Below are 14,986 nucleotides of genomic sequence, written 5' to 3' on the forward strand. Positions count from 1 at the left end.
TGTCCAGTCATTCTGCCACAGTCATGACGGTGACTTGCAAATGCTGTCCTGTGTTTGTTTAGTAGGGCCTTAATTTGTCGGTCGGTGTGGAGTGTAGTCAGGTCGAATGAGTACTCTCCCACTGCGCTAATCCGATTAGCGTAGTCTCCTACTGTGAGGGTGGCTGGGGCTCTGTCTGATCTCGCCATTCGCCAGACACACTGGTTCACTGGGTCGAACGACAAGCTATGAGCGTTCATGAAATCTATCCCCAGGATGTGCTCTGCTGTCCGGGGAAGATTTACTAAAACTACGGGGTGTCTTGTGCTAATGTTTCCTAGTTGGATCGCTACGGGTGCTGTGATATGTCCCTGCTGCGAGTGTCCGGTGAACCCGCTAAGTGTGATGGTGGAGGTGGTCGGCCACGTGTCTGAGTGTGCCGTGGTTGTGGAGTTAATGGTGGTGCGGGATCCTCCTGTGTCCCACAATAACTCTATGGGCTTCCCTTTGACTTTTGCCGTGACTACGGGCCTCCCTGATGAGTCCCATAGTGTGTCACAGACCCAAGTGGGGGAGCCCGAACACCGTCAGTTCGTCTCGTCCACATTGGTGGGTCCTGACTGTACTGCTACATTGTGGATGGGTTTTGCCTTACTGCGGTTCAGAGTGCCTGTCTGCTGGCCTCTCTGAGATCGCTGGGGTGCTTGGCATTCTTTTGCCCAATGCCCTAACTGTCCACAGTTATAGCATTCCTGTCCTTTCTGTTGAGGGCTGCTCTTGCCTTCATTTACCCATGCGGGCTTCTGGTGCTCTCTGACTGCTTGGATATCTGCAGCAGCCTGAGCCTCTTCTGGGGATCTAACCTTTGCTTTTGCCTGAAGCGATTGCTCCCAAGCGCGGGACAATCTTTTGAGGACCCATTTTTCGTTATGGGCCTCTTCTGAGGGGTCGTAATTATTGCAAGCGCTCTGTCCTGCTTCTGTTGCGTGTGAGATAATTGTGCGCGTCCACTTAACCATGTTTTCGCGGGTTAAATGCGCTCTATCTAGTTGTCCGAAAACTGCGCTGAAGTGAATCCACAGCCTTCCTGCGAATGCTGTGGGGTGTTCCGATCTCTTCTGCCTGCACTTATTCAAGCCTTCTACGGGGTCACCTCTATTGTACCCGATGGCATCTAAAATGGCAGTGTGCATCTCCTCTAGGCTGCCTCCTGCCACGTTCTGTGGGTCGGGGAGGGCTGCCACTACACTCTGGTCTAAGCTCAACACGGTGAGCTTAACCTGCTCTCTCTCATCCAGGCCGTACATGGTAGCCTGCTGTTTTACTTTAGCGAAAAACTGGTGGGGGTCTGCGGTGGGGAGGAACGGAGTGATCTTTTCACAAGCGTCCCTTAGCTGGGTTACTGTTAAAGGGGTGGTGTAAGTTATGTCTGGGGCGCCTTCTGATTCGGCTTTCCTCTGTGTGGTTACAGGATTCATGGGTGCGGTTATGATCTGAGCTGTGGGGGGTTGGGGTGCCTGTCGTTTCTGCTGAGCTGCGGGCGCACATGTTCCCTGAACATAACGCTGCGCTGTCTCGCTTAATTCCTGCCAATCTGGGGCGTTTTCCCCATCTAACTGAGCTCCAAAGGTGCTTTGGAAGCCATTCTGCACCGAAAGCAGAGATTGCAGTTCCGCAATCTGTTTCCTGCATTTCGCGTGGTCAACTGTGCTTTGTCTTTGTTCGGTCGTTGCAGCGTGGAGTGCTCTCAAAGCTGCTTTGAGATCGGAACATTGCCTCTGCAATGCCTCCACCTGCTTTTCCGATTCCTGTCTTATCAGAACGGCACGTTGCACGTCCTGATAGGCTTTCTCATACTGGGTCTGGGAACTGTTCAGATGAGCTAGACAAGACTGGTGAGCCCTCTTGGCATCATCCACCTCTCTACCCTTCTCTGCCAACTTCCCTTTTAATTCCAGGTTTTCTTTCTCGATGTCCCTGACATCGACCTTACTCATTCGGTTCCTTTCCTCTAAATCTGCCCGGAGCGTCCTGATGACCTCCTCTGCGCCTCGCAACTGTGCCAAGCAGGACACAATCGCCATCGGCTTGCGTGCTTTACCTAAACTCTTTTTGTGTATCTGAGAGAGGTTCTCCCACCAAGTATGACCTATACTTCCGGGACCTGTCTCCTCATTTGCACAAAACTCTTTCCAAAGGGGCCATCCCTTTCCCTGCAGATATTTGCGGAGTTCCAGCTCCCACGTGGGACACTGGCCTACCCTGCTACTGCTGCTGGTCGCTGCGACCACAAACTTTGCTGGATCCATCAGACGTTCCATTGCCTGCATGGCCATTTCCTCTGACTCTCTTTTTATAATTTGGAACAGGGGGTTGCTGGGGTGGTGTTTCGTGAAAAGGGTACGGCTTACGCTATTTTCCGATTACAAAACTACCGAAAGTTTGTCGCAACAAAAAGCTTTCAGTTTTACCTTACAGCCCTGTTAGTACGCATGCACTAAACACACTTCCGAATTTCGCTTATTATTTTGAACACCTTGAATACTTGTGATCTCTTTCTTTCTCTGCAATTTGGAGTTCTAATTCAAATTTCAGGGTCCTGGACACTGTGGTGTTTCCACTTACAACAGGGTCCCGGCGGATGTCGCCACTAAATGTTGCACGTTTTACTATGGGCGTAAAACGCGTTTATTGGAGTGTATTAACACGCCTCCGAGTTCGACGTGTGCTTAACACTGCTAGGCTCTGTTCTATGTAATTATTTAAGCTCTGGAGTCGCCAGCTGCCGTATAGGCAACGTCACAAGTATTCCAAGGTCAAATTCAAAGTAATAAAGACGATACACCGATTAGTCAAGTTCAAACGATCAATATTTATTATACAGTTAATAATAAATACTCATGCACACACACTAAGAGACTAAGCTACAACTAAACATAAGCAAACAGAATACTTATCTAACAGGAACAGGCAAGGTCAGAGAACGAGGCCTTCGTCCTGGTTTTGTCTGCAGCCTTCAGCAAGCGTTCTGGCACTTGGGAGTCTAGTGGGCTTGGATCGCGTAGCGAGCGTTGAACTTACGGTTTCGGCGGCTGGTGCTCAACGGCTGGAGGATACCAGGTGTCAGTCGGGGCCGGAGCACAGGTTTAACAGACCGGACAACACGAGGTCCCTATCTTTTATAGGGGTTCCGTTGTCCTTCCCTCTTCTCGGGCGGGCTCTACCTATTGGATCAATTTCTTATCGATACTGGATTAATTCCCCAATGCGAGGGGGTCTCCGTGATGGAGGGGGCGTTTCTTATGTCCTTTTGTTCGGAGGTTTCTGGTGCCTCGATGTCTGGGTCTTGATTGGAATGTGTCCATTCAGAACCAAATGTATCTATTGTGTGGGTGTTCAAGTCTGATGGCCTCATTAGCATGCAAAGCGTTTTGCCATTTGCACCTAGCTAAGGTCTCTTCACCTGAGCCCAAACTGGTTTCTGCTGCTGCAGAATGCAAACTGCTCTTTGCAGACTGCTGTTCTGGCTGAACTGTCTGTTTCTCAGCAGCCTTCCATTTTAGTTTGGCTCAGTGTCCATTTTGCGTGGCCAGCATGGCTACACTTCCAATGTTATACCCACTGATATCCAGCCAATACTGCCTTCCTAGTTACTTTAAAATATGTTTCACAGACTGCTGTAAGGCATTCCAAACTTTAGGAACCTTTAAAATTACTTTTAAAATCTTTAGAAACTTTGTTTAACACCAGCTGATTCCTTCCCAATTTGTCAGTGGTCCCCATGAACCATATCCTATCCCATTTACAGGTTTCTAGAACCAACTGTCCTTTAGTTCCTCTGGAGCTTGCTTTCTTGCACATTACGACATTGTACTGCATCTCTTGGACCTCGAGCAGAGTTGGCTGTCTATCTGCAACTGCCCTGGCTTTCAGTTAGATAATCTAAGAACAGGAAAGCTTTTTGTTTTACCTTACAAGGGCCTCTAGTTGCTAAGCATTGCTTGCATATCTTGCTGGCCTGTTGATTTTTAACGCCACAGCTCTCTCAATCACAATAGAATCCCAGTTGTAACTGAAACCAACCCGCACACAAAAAAACACCTTTGTCCAGCATGAACCTAACTACAGGTCCCTTCCAGGCACAGAAACATTAAATTAAACCCACTTAAAACTATTTATGTTATTTCTAATGTTTGCCCATACATATAAATCCTTTAAAACTACCTTTGTTTTCCTAACAATATTAATTACAAATGCTTGGATTGAGAGTTTGTGGGACTTTGAATTTCACAATGCTATCCCGAATATCCTCACCGCCTATGCTTTGCTAAAACCACTGTAGTAAACTTTGTGATATTTGGTAGTCTACCAACTGCAATTCTCTACCAACCGGAACTTCTGTTGGGTCTGTTTTTTTACTTGAATGTCTCTCCTCCCTTAGGAGCTGGTGCTACCACTTGTTCCCTTTTAGCCCCATTCTCACTCAACCACTAAACATTGTAAAATTCCTTGGTAGCTGTCAATCGAGGCCTGCCTTCCCTCCTGTCTCAACCTGCCACTGCTTTGCAGCCCTACGTTCCCCCAGTGCGACTCACTAGATTTGCATGCACCCACATGTCTTGTGAGACCTCAACATCCACATCACCACGGGATCACCCAGCATTAGTTGAAAATGCAGAACTCTTAAGTAATCAGCATGCTGGATAATAGAAATTTTACTGCATTAAGTATCGTCAATACAAGTTGTTCATGCAAATCCTCACTTGAAAGTCTTCCCTCTCCCCCCTCAAACACAGGACAAGGCTTTGAAATCATCATTTAGCTAAACCCACAGTACCTCCAAATAAATGGAAATTTTAATTCTTAAGGTATGTACAGTTAAAGGAAAGTAATTGGGTTTCATTCCAGAGTCAAACGATCCGATCTGACTGTTCTGTACAGGATGTCCAAGGCTTTCTTATGTGAAGCTAGGTTGGGTATGATCACCGTATTATACAAATATGTTTTTTTTTTATGTATTCAAAAGTTTTAAACACTGATGGTGTTCATTTTTTTTTTGTTTAATTTCTTATATTTGAAGTCACAACAATAGTGTGTCAAAGCTTTAAGTGACCCCAAAAAGCATGCTGGGAGTGATTCTTCTTTAGCTTCAGAGATGGGTGGAGAATCTTCTTTGATCTTCAAAACAAAGTTCACTCTTCTGGCTAACATGAAAACAGTGTTTAAATTTTAACTTAATGAATTAGTTACTTCATTTAATTCTGTCTGATCTACAGCCAAAATGCATTTTCTTAGCATGAGAATAAAGCATCAAAGAGTTTCAAGCGAATATGGCCAAATAAAGCGTTTAATTTGGCGGTTGCTACCTAATCGGATAAACAGAGGATAATACGCAGTTGGCAGTGCAAACTTCGAGGGATCCAGGTCTGTAGTGCTTGCAACATACCAAGACCAACACAATCTTGGTACCAATACAAAAAAAGCGAACCTGATTTTTGTGGGTTTTATGTATTTCAATGGAATTGGAGAATCGTGCCCAATTAATTGATCAACAAAGATACAGCCGGTAAAAATGTTGAAACTCTGATTCGTACATTTACTTTCATTAAATTGTTGTAATGTCAGAAAGCCAATGTCATATTATCTAGCATCAAACCGAGTCACAATAATGGAACTAATCCGCTCTCTCTCAGTCAAGAGTTACATTGTGCTATAAGGGGTTAGTTCTAACTGTAATATGCTAATCGAGTACATCATCACATGAAGAAGTGATGTAACGTTAAATGGTTTGCTCTCATGCCTTATGTAAAATGCGTCTTAATAAAGTTCCTGTTTTACATATCTACCAAGAATATTATGTACATTAGCCCTTCTACTAGGCAACTCAGTTTCAGTTGAACTAGTAGCAATATCCCAGTAAAAAGCTTACATTTACACTTGTAGGTAACAAAAACTCTCACAGATTTAGCTTCATTCTGAAAAGTGTTTCACAGAACCTGCAGCTATTGATTTAGTGATATGCATCAAGAGCTTTTTACATGTCCGCTAAGTTTACATTGTAACGAGGGCAGCACGGTGTCGCAGTGGTTAGCACTGCTGCCTCACAGCGCCGAGGACCTGGGTTCGATCCTGGCAGACTCCTCACAGACAGTGACCCAAGGACTGTCCTGCAGCGGCATTGCAATGTCAGGGAGAGGCATGTGCAGGGGAGGGAGTTCCTGGCAGACACAGTCTAATTTTCCCATACGGGACATGGCAGAACGCAACCTGCTGCCCCTGATGATGAAAGTAAAGCAACTCTTCTGGCCCCCAGTCACTTCTACATAGGTTGGTCAAGCAGGAAACCCGTGGCTGTTTCAGGTCAATCTGAGCTTAATTAAGTAGTTGGACTCCGATGACAATATCGGGACACTTTATCTTGTTTGACAATGCAAAAAAAAAAGGCACTGCTGCTTTACTGATGCATCTTAGAATAGCTGACATGCAGATGCGGCACAGACAGTGATCCAAGCCGGGAATCGAACCCTGGCACTGTAAAACAACAGTGCTAACCACTGTGCTACATTCTTTGAACTCTCCCTCCTAATCTAGACCTGATTCCACTTCCCCCAAAATCTGGCACATGATTGGGAGGAGAATAATTGGGCTGATAGCCTTACAAACGGGCGTTTCATAAAATCCAATAGCACAGGCATGCATAGTCTAGACAACTTTAGTACTGGGCTTGTCAATGTATGCAAGATGCAAAACCTAGTTTTGTATAGCATATCAGGACTGTGTGATGCCAGCACAAGAGATAGTTATTACTGAGTTGGAGAAAGACTGCATCCAATTTGGGAAAATTATGGCGACTTTGCCGTTTTATTCAAATTTACTTTTGTTTTATTAAAGTAATATTTATGCAATCTTGTCTGGTATCCCAGGTTTAAATTGTAATAGAATTGCCTGTGGTTTAAAATAAGTGGAATGTTAAAAACGTATATTTGCACATTCAGTGTTGTGTATCTTATTGGCATTATTAGTCATGAATTTATTTCATTTTGTGGTCTTGGGCGATTCCATTTTCGTACTTACTCTGCGGGTGCAATTATACTGTTAACTAGTGACATAGCGTTATTGTCGCTGGACTAATAATCCAGAGACCCAGAGTAATGCTCTGGAGACCTAGGTTCATGGGCAGATGGTGAAATTTGAATTCAAGAAAAATCTGGAATTAAAAGTCAAATGATGACCATGGAACCATTGTCGATTGTCGTAAACAAAAAATCCCCATCTGGTTTACGAATGTCCTTTTAGGGAAGAAAATCTGCCTCCCTTACCTGGTCTACAGATAACTCCAGATCCTTAGCACTGTGGTTGACTCTTAAATCGCCTTGGGGATGGGAAATAAATGCTGGGCAAGCCAGAGACGGCCACATCCCACGAACAGTTTTTATAAAAATAGAGAATTGGTTTATTCTATTTGGTTCCCAATCAACTTGTCAGAGGCAAGGGAGTTTTGCTTAAATGCATGCAAAGAGCTCTACTTTTAATGCTTTTGAAATGAAGGAAGAAATCATTTCCATTTCCAACTCCTTTAAAATCACTCCATGTAAGTTGATAACTTGCCTAGAAGGACAGAGTTATGTAGCATGTAGTTTAACTTCAAGTGCCATGGTATCTCACTGTTTTCCCTTCATTTCACAGCAACACAACTGTACCCTGAGTCACAAATCAACGGGAATCTAATGAAAAACCAGAATGCCTTTAAAACATCATATTTCCATATACTTAATTACTTTTATGCTCCCTACATATTTCTGAACTCCTGTTTTGCAATTCCTTTTCTTCCATAGCTGTCTTCCTTTGATAAGGTTTCAGTGGGGATTAAATGAAACTAGTACAAAATGGGATATGGTTTATTTCCATATTTGTGTGATTAACTGGATTACACAGCTAGTTTTAAAAACTAGCTTGGGGAAAAAGGTTTCATGCATCATTGCAGAAAGTGGAGTTTAATCATCAGATGCCTGTTGTGAAATTTAGCAATTTTCTGTAAAGTTTTCATTTGAAGTAATTTCTATATACTAATCACCATTAAATGATTAAAGCAGGCAGCAAGAAACAATTATTATACAGATTAATGTAATAGTACTTGAAAGAGGATTTGTTGTCATTTCTACCATCTGTGCACTTGCTTACACATTTACCAAATATCACAAGGCTGCAAATCTGTGATGTTGACGCTGAGAGCAATCGTACGTCAAAGGCTGCTTTTTGAGACAAAAAGTAATGTAAAAGCTTGTTGTAGACCATTGCTGAAAAGTTCTATATTGCATTTTCTTTTATTAGAATAGAAACTGGAGATGAAGAAATCAGCTTTTGAGCTGTAAAGATTATCATTGTGGTGGTAAGAAGCTAGCAAAGCAGTAAGGGGCCGATATTGCTAATTGGCTGTGTGAGAAAATGTGGAATAGAAGTTGTGAGGTAATTTTAATGAAATGTATTCAAGTTATGACTTCATAGTTAGAAATTCTGGATGGGAGCAACTGTTAATACTAAGGCTCAATGATTAAAATTTTGAACTGACACCTCAAGGCTATACACTATGAAATGAACTAAAACTTTACCACAGTTTGTCACCAGAGAGTTTATCAGTCTTACAAGCCAAGGATTGCCCTTGGATATCTATTAAATTAAGGGTGTGCCTAATTCATCAGCCACAGCTTTCATCTGACAAAACTGTTCAGTTTGTTGGCAGGTTGCCAAAAGTTTTTTTTTAATGTTTTGCATAATAGACATGAATTCTTTCTGATAAATTATTCATAGAAAATAAGTAATGACTATTATGTTAATTCAAGTGTTTCTATAATGATTGAATTATTAGAGGCTTTTGATTAAAGTACTGTTGTTAGCCTTTCCCAGGCAGATCCTGCTTTTATAGACCACCAGGGATAATTGGAATTGGTAGTAAATCAGAACCAGAACTAGACTTAACTTACTTTAAGCTGTGCGCATATTTACCTGGAATGACTCCAGTTGGCAAGGTTTGAGGGGCTGTCTGTTGTTCATCTGGGACTTCTCCATTGCAACACCTATTCAGGAAAACTCTGTGATTTCAAAACCACATGCTAATCCTGGGAAATTCAATGCAAAACATTCCGTGTTGGAAGGCTAGACTATTAACACTGCAAGCAAGTAGCTACTGGACCTGACTGGGGATTTCAGTATGCTATAGCTGATTACACTTATCAGATCAGCAGCTTTAACTCCCACACCATACCAGACCTCACCACTGTAATGCCCCCTGTGGTTAGGGGAGTTGTGGGACAGTCCTCTTCGCACTATGGCCGCAATTTAATGGTCTCGTCGCACCCGACCTGGTGAAGCGACAGGCTACTTAATCTTGTGAGAGGCCGCTCACAAAATTGGCGACGCTCAAAACTTCTCGCAAGATTTAACGGAATCTCTCGGGACCCATGAACTAATGGTCGTGCCTGGGAGACCCAGCCATGGTACTGTTTAGCACTGGTTTCCACAAACATGGACCAGGCGTAACAGCACCTGGAAGGATCTCCCAGGCCATTAGAGACTCCCTGGGTGGTCAAGCTCTGGACAGGGTGGTAACCTTGCATTCCTGCTGACAGGTTGCTCAGGTGCCAGGGATCAGGCCTGGGGGTGCCTTGCCCTTAAGAGGTGGACTCAGTAAGAAGTGTTAGAACACCAGGTTAATACTTCTAACTATGCTCACCCCAGTCCAACGCCGGCATCTCCACATTAAGAGTTGGAGTGAGGCGGGGCTTGAGGACTGCCATAAACGGACGTTGGGTGCAGTGGAAACGGCTGGTAGATGCATTAAAGGATGTAGCAGTAGCAACAATTCTAATGAAGTAGATTCCTGGTGAGAGGTCGAGTGACACCCCCAACACATTGCTTCAAGAACAGAAGGAAAAGGTCTTAGACATAAACAGCACTTAGTGAGATTAAATAGCCAGTTAACCACCGACAAGCTATTTGAAAGCTTGGGGAAAGGTTTTTGACATAAACAGGCACAATGACTACTACACCACCTCTCAAGTTATCAAATTTGCTGACAGTGAACAGCAAGCTTCACTATGTTTTGCTGAATGGTAGGTGCGCCACGGGCCTTGGTTTGTAACTAATTCCTGTACTTCATTTGTTGGCGACGATGAATTGAGGCGCACTCACAATCTGCCGATTATGTTTCCACTTACATGAGTTCAGGTAGTATCCGAAAAGCTCCAGATATGCCTGGATGACCTGGAGAAATGGATCAACCAGTAAGAGTTCTGCTGAACTTCAGGAAATCAAGGTGTAGTGCAATTATACAAAAATAGAGCAAGAAACAGGGTGTAAGGACTGAGTGTTTGTCAAGGCCATCAAGATCAGGAGAAGGCAGAAGTTCCTGGGCTTAACTATCCGAAGGAATGTGGCTGACTTGGCACAACAGTGACTTCACTTGAAGTTGAGCTAGAGTAGGCAGGTTGTGAGTTTTGTGTAGAGAGAAATAGCAGTAGAGTTAGCTCCAGAATTCTCCACAGACCAAGCCACATCCACGCAAACCAGGTGTATCGTAAACTAATTGCTGATTAAGAGGTTATCAACAATCTAGAGCAATAAAGACAGCAATATTCCCTTCCAGGCTTTAACAGCTCAACCTATCTGCACAACATTTGTGTATTCCAGTATAAAGAAGAAAAACAGAACCCACCCTGGTACATTTGCAACACTGCACCGTCTCTGTTTTAGGTGGCATACCTCAGCAACATTGAACAACAAGAGAGGATATGATCAAAGGATTAGCTCTGAAATCGTTATATTGGCCGGAATTGCAGTGCACAGCCCCTTCATGTTAATTTCTGCCCTACCCTGTTCGCTCCTGTTGAAGAGCAAGTTACAATCAGTGCTAAAGGGGCAGCACCGTGGCACAGTGGGTTAGCCCTGCTGTCTCATGGTGTCGAGGTCCCAGGTTCGATCCCGGCTCTGGGTCACTGTCCGTGTGGAGTTTGCATTCTCCTTGAGTTTGCGTGGGTTTCGCCCCCACAACCCAAAGATGTGCAGGCTAGGTGGATTGACCACGCTCCTTAATTGGAACAAATGAATTGGGTACTCTAAAAAAAAAATTTAAATCAGTGCTAAAATGTTCATCTGTATGGGCTCCTCACCAGGCACATCACACTCCCTGAGCTGGGTTTGACATCAACTCTCTAAATCTTTAAATACAATCTAATATTTGAATCCATTTTATTCAATAAAGTTTGAGAAATGAGGAGATCATTGTTAAATAAGGGTGCTTCAGATTCAGCTTCAGTTATTTCAGTAAATTATTGGTAGGCTCAGTAACACTCAAAACCATTTTATCCTGACATTCACTTGACCAAAGAAAAAGCTGCAAAGTCAAGAAAGAATTAGAAGACCATCAAAACTGGGCCCAATTTAATTATTTTTTCTGATTATTCATGGTGGCAAGTCTACCTCTTTCACAGTGTACATTTCAGATGATTGAAGGTGCATGGAATTTTCAAATGAAAAGGGTCATTGACTTATCATGTTATTTTTCGAGTAAGAACATTAGTGTCTATTTAAATACACATCTTCCTAATCCATGTCACTAGACTAGGGAAGGTGGAAGTCAGCCAAAGTTTCTGCTCCTGATTACTATTTAATTTCGCACTTTTATGTTGAGAATTGGATTGTGCTTGCTGTGGTGTCCCCCATAACTAAGTTTACCAGCTGGTTCTCCCTGTTAGATGTTGCATGAAGGTTAGCTCTTTGGATGAGGTGATAAGGTTACTGGTACACGTCAAATCATATCCCAGTATGCGGTTTAGCACAGGGCTAAATAGCTGACTTTGAAAGCAGATCAAGGCAGGCCAGCAGCACGGTTCAATTCCCATACCAGCCTCCCCGAACAGGCGGCGGAATGTGGCGACTCGGGGCTTTTCACAGTAACTTCATTTGAAGCCTACTTGTGACAATAAGCGATTTTCTTTTCCTTTCATTTCATTTTTCAAATGCCCTCGGGTGGGGTGGGATGGGGAATGTGGAAAAGGGAATTTCTAATTTGTGACATTTGGCATCAACAAGTTTCCGGATTGTTTAATTGGCATTGAACTTACACACCAGGCTCACCCTTTTGTTGTCCCTTCATTACTCATGTTAATGGCGTGCCATCCAAAAAGTGGCCACGAATCTAGAATCGCTCAATAAATCTTATGACGACTTGCAGAAAAATAGACCATCTGAATTATGAGCCTCTCTGTGGAAAATAGATCTTTACAATTTACTTTGGCTGTAGCCCATGCAGTTAGAAACTTTCACTTGTAGGTCAAGAGGTGCATTTCCCAGGCTTTGTGACATGTTGATGTCCAGTGAGTGCCCAGGCAGTGTTCTGACCATGCCTACTGGTGATGTACAGTGCTTCAAACTTTAGACTGCTTTACTATTGGATGAGCTTTTCACAGATGATGTGTAAAATCTGCTGTTTTGGAGGCATGTCACAGAAACTAATAGAGAAAGTATTGTTCAAAGAAAGGTTCACTACCCACTGGCTACTGGAGCATGATCTCGCATTGGTCTATAAACAGGAATCATGGAGAGACACTTTTTTTCAAGGAACACATCAAAACAGAATAAACTTGTAAAAACAGTACAAATATATTCAAGTTGCCAATGTTTAGTTAGTGAAAGGCAGCAGAGAGTCTGGGTGCGATTTTCACCAGGCGCAATGGGTGAATCGCGGGAGAGGCATAACATTTGGGGTTCACGTCGGGCGTGAACCCTTGCGCAAATCACTCTACTTGCGGTGCTCAGTGTCGAGGGCGTGATCCAGACAATGATATTTAAATATCCCGTGCCACATTCACCTAGCGCCCGGGAGTCAATGGCCGCGCTGGTGATGTCTCAACCGGGCACCAATTAGTGGTTTCTTGGTGGCTGTTAGAACCCCTGTGTGATCGGGGACAGGGCAGGGTAGTACCCTGGCGCTCCCCCAGCACCCAAGAGCTTTGGCACTGCCAGCCTGGTACCATAGCATTGTCTGCTTGGCACTGGTGCCAGGTAGGCACTGCCAAGGGTTGGGATGTAGGGGGCCATGCCCATGAAAGAGAGGGTGAGGGGGGTATAGAGCAGCTTCAGAAATTTTTTGGGGGGTGAGAGGCAGGCCCTGAAAAGGGGGGGGGGGGGATGGGGGTAGAGATTAGGACAGCCTTTGAAAATGGCGCCTCAATCTCTATGGAGCTGGTCCTGCAGGCGAGTTCAGCTCTCTGGTGTCGGAAAAATTTCAAAATGTGACTTCGAGGGGGGGAGAAACTCCCCATAGAATGAACTAAGCACCGTTGAATAGTGGTCTCCACCTCGGCATTGCAGCTGCCATTAAGCGCCCCACCAAACGCACCCAAGATCACACTCTGAAATGTTTCCAGTGAATTGTGCCTGTTTGTGACAAAATCTGATGGAGACGTTTCTTTGGTCTTGGAAAATCCATCAACTCAAAGTTCTTGCTTGTTTGACTAAATAAATTGTTGTTTTTCGTTCACACCCATACAGCTATATTTGAATATCCCATACTAACCTCTCCTTATTAATCATGATTTTGCACTTCATTGGCAGTCAATCGCCTACTTAAGTAAAAATGCTGAGGTCAATATTTGGCATTTGACCCAAAATCTAAATTATGTTGTTACAGAGTCTGTGATGGTTATTGCAATACTGTGTAGCTGTCTGAATTACTATGGAAAAGTCTCGTGGATGACCCAAATAATCCACAAGGGGATCAATGGAAGGATGAGGGGAATTGGTGCTGAATTGGTGCTAACTCACTAATATGCTCATAGAATAGAATTATAGAATTCCGACAGTGCAGCAGGGGCCATTCAGCCCATCGAGTCTGCACTGACCTCTGAAAGAGCACCCTACACAGGCCCAATCACCCGCAATCCCACCTAGGGGAAATTTAACATAGCCAATCTACCTAACCTGCACATCTTTGGACTGGGAGAAACAGGGGCAACCAGAGGAAACCCAGACAGACACGGGGGGGGGGGGGGGGGAGTGCAAACTCCACACAGTTACCCGAGGCTGGAATCAAACCTGGGTCCCCAGCAGTGCTAACCAATGTACCAACGTATCGCCCTATTCTATGTACAAGGAGAGAAAGGTTTTCTATAATGTTGACTCTGTTTTCTCTGGCAGCTGAGACCACCTTTTTGGAAATTAGGTCACGAACCGTAGGAATGTACAACTATTTGCAGGTGTGGGGAGTATGGCAGTAGTTGTAGGCTCAATCCTCATAAATAGTATGTAAATGAGACTTTAATTAACTGCACCTGACAATATAGGATCAATAGACTTTAATACAAAATGTAGAGTGCAGTGGACCTTTCATTTTTATTAATGTAAATTAAGGAGTAAATTGCAACCGAATGTAATTATTTGTATACTGCAATCATCATAATTATGCAATCTTTTTATTATTTTATACTTCAATTTTATTTCACAATTCTCCACCTGTCGCGATGATGATTTTTCAATAAACCACATCATAATTATGCAATCTTTTTATTATTTTATACTTCAATTTTATTTCACAATTCTCCACCTGTCGCGATGATAATTTTTCAATAAACCACCTATCCATGTATTGGGAGTCAGCAAAACCCATAACAGTTTTAAAAATGTAAATGGTAAACATTTGACTGATTAATTTAGTTTTGCTACATTTCGGAATAATTTTCCCTTTTAGGTATTGGCCGGAATTCTCCGACCGTTGCGATTCACTGTTCCCGTCGGCAGCGCATCCCCACCCGTGGGTTTCCTGGCAGAGTAGGATGGTTTTAATGGGAAATTCCATTGACAAGCAGCGGGAGGATTGAATCCAACCGCTAGTGAACAGCACACCACCGACAAACACATGGCAGGGGGACCAGAGAAACCAACCCATTCTGTATCTATCATTTTGTACACCGGGTCAAAGTTTTATATGTTTAAGAATTCCTATGAAAACATA

At 43.6% G+C, this 14,986-nt stretch overlaps 1 protein-coding gene across 2 annotated transcripts in view; it reads left to right on the forward strand.

The window, feature by feature from the left end:
* Positions 1-14,986, forward strand: part of nkd1 (NKD inhibitor of WNT signaling pathway 1) — a 128,398-nt gene that overhangs the window by 88,265 nt on the left and 25,147 nt on the right. The window lies entirely within an intron of this gene.

Source organism: Scyliorhinus canicula, chromosome 9, assembly GCF_902713615.1.
Source record: "Scyliorhinus canicula chromosome 9, sScyCan1.1, whole genome shotgun sequence".
NCBI classification, from domain to species: Eukaryota; Metazoa; Chordata; class Chondrichthyes; order Carcharhiniformes; family Scyliorhinidae; genus Scyliorhinus; species Scyliorhinus canicula.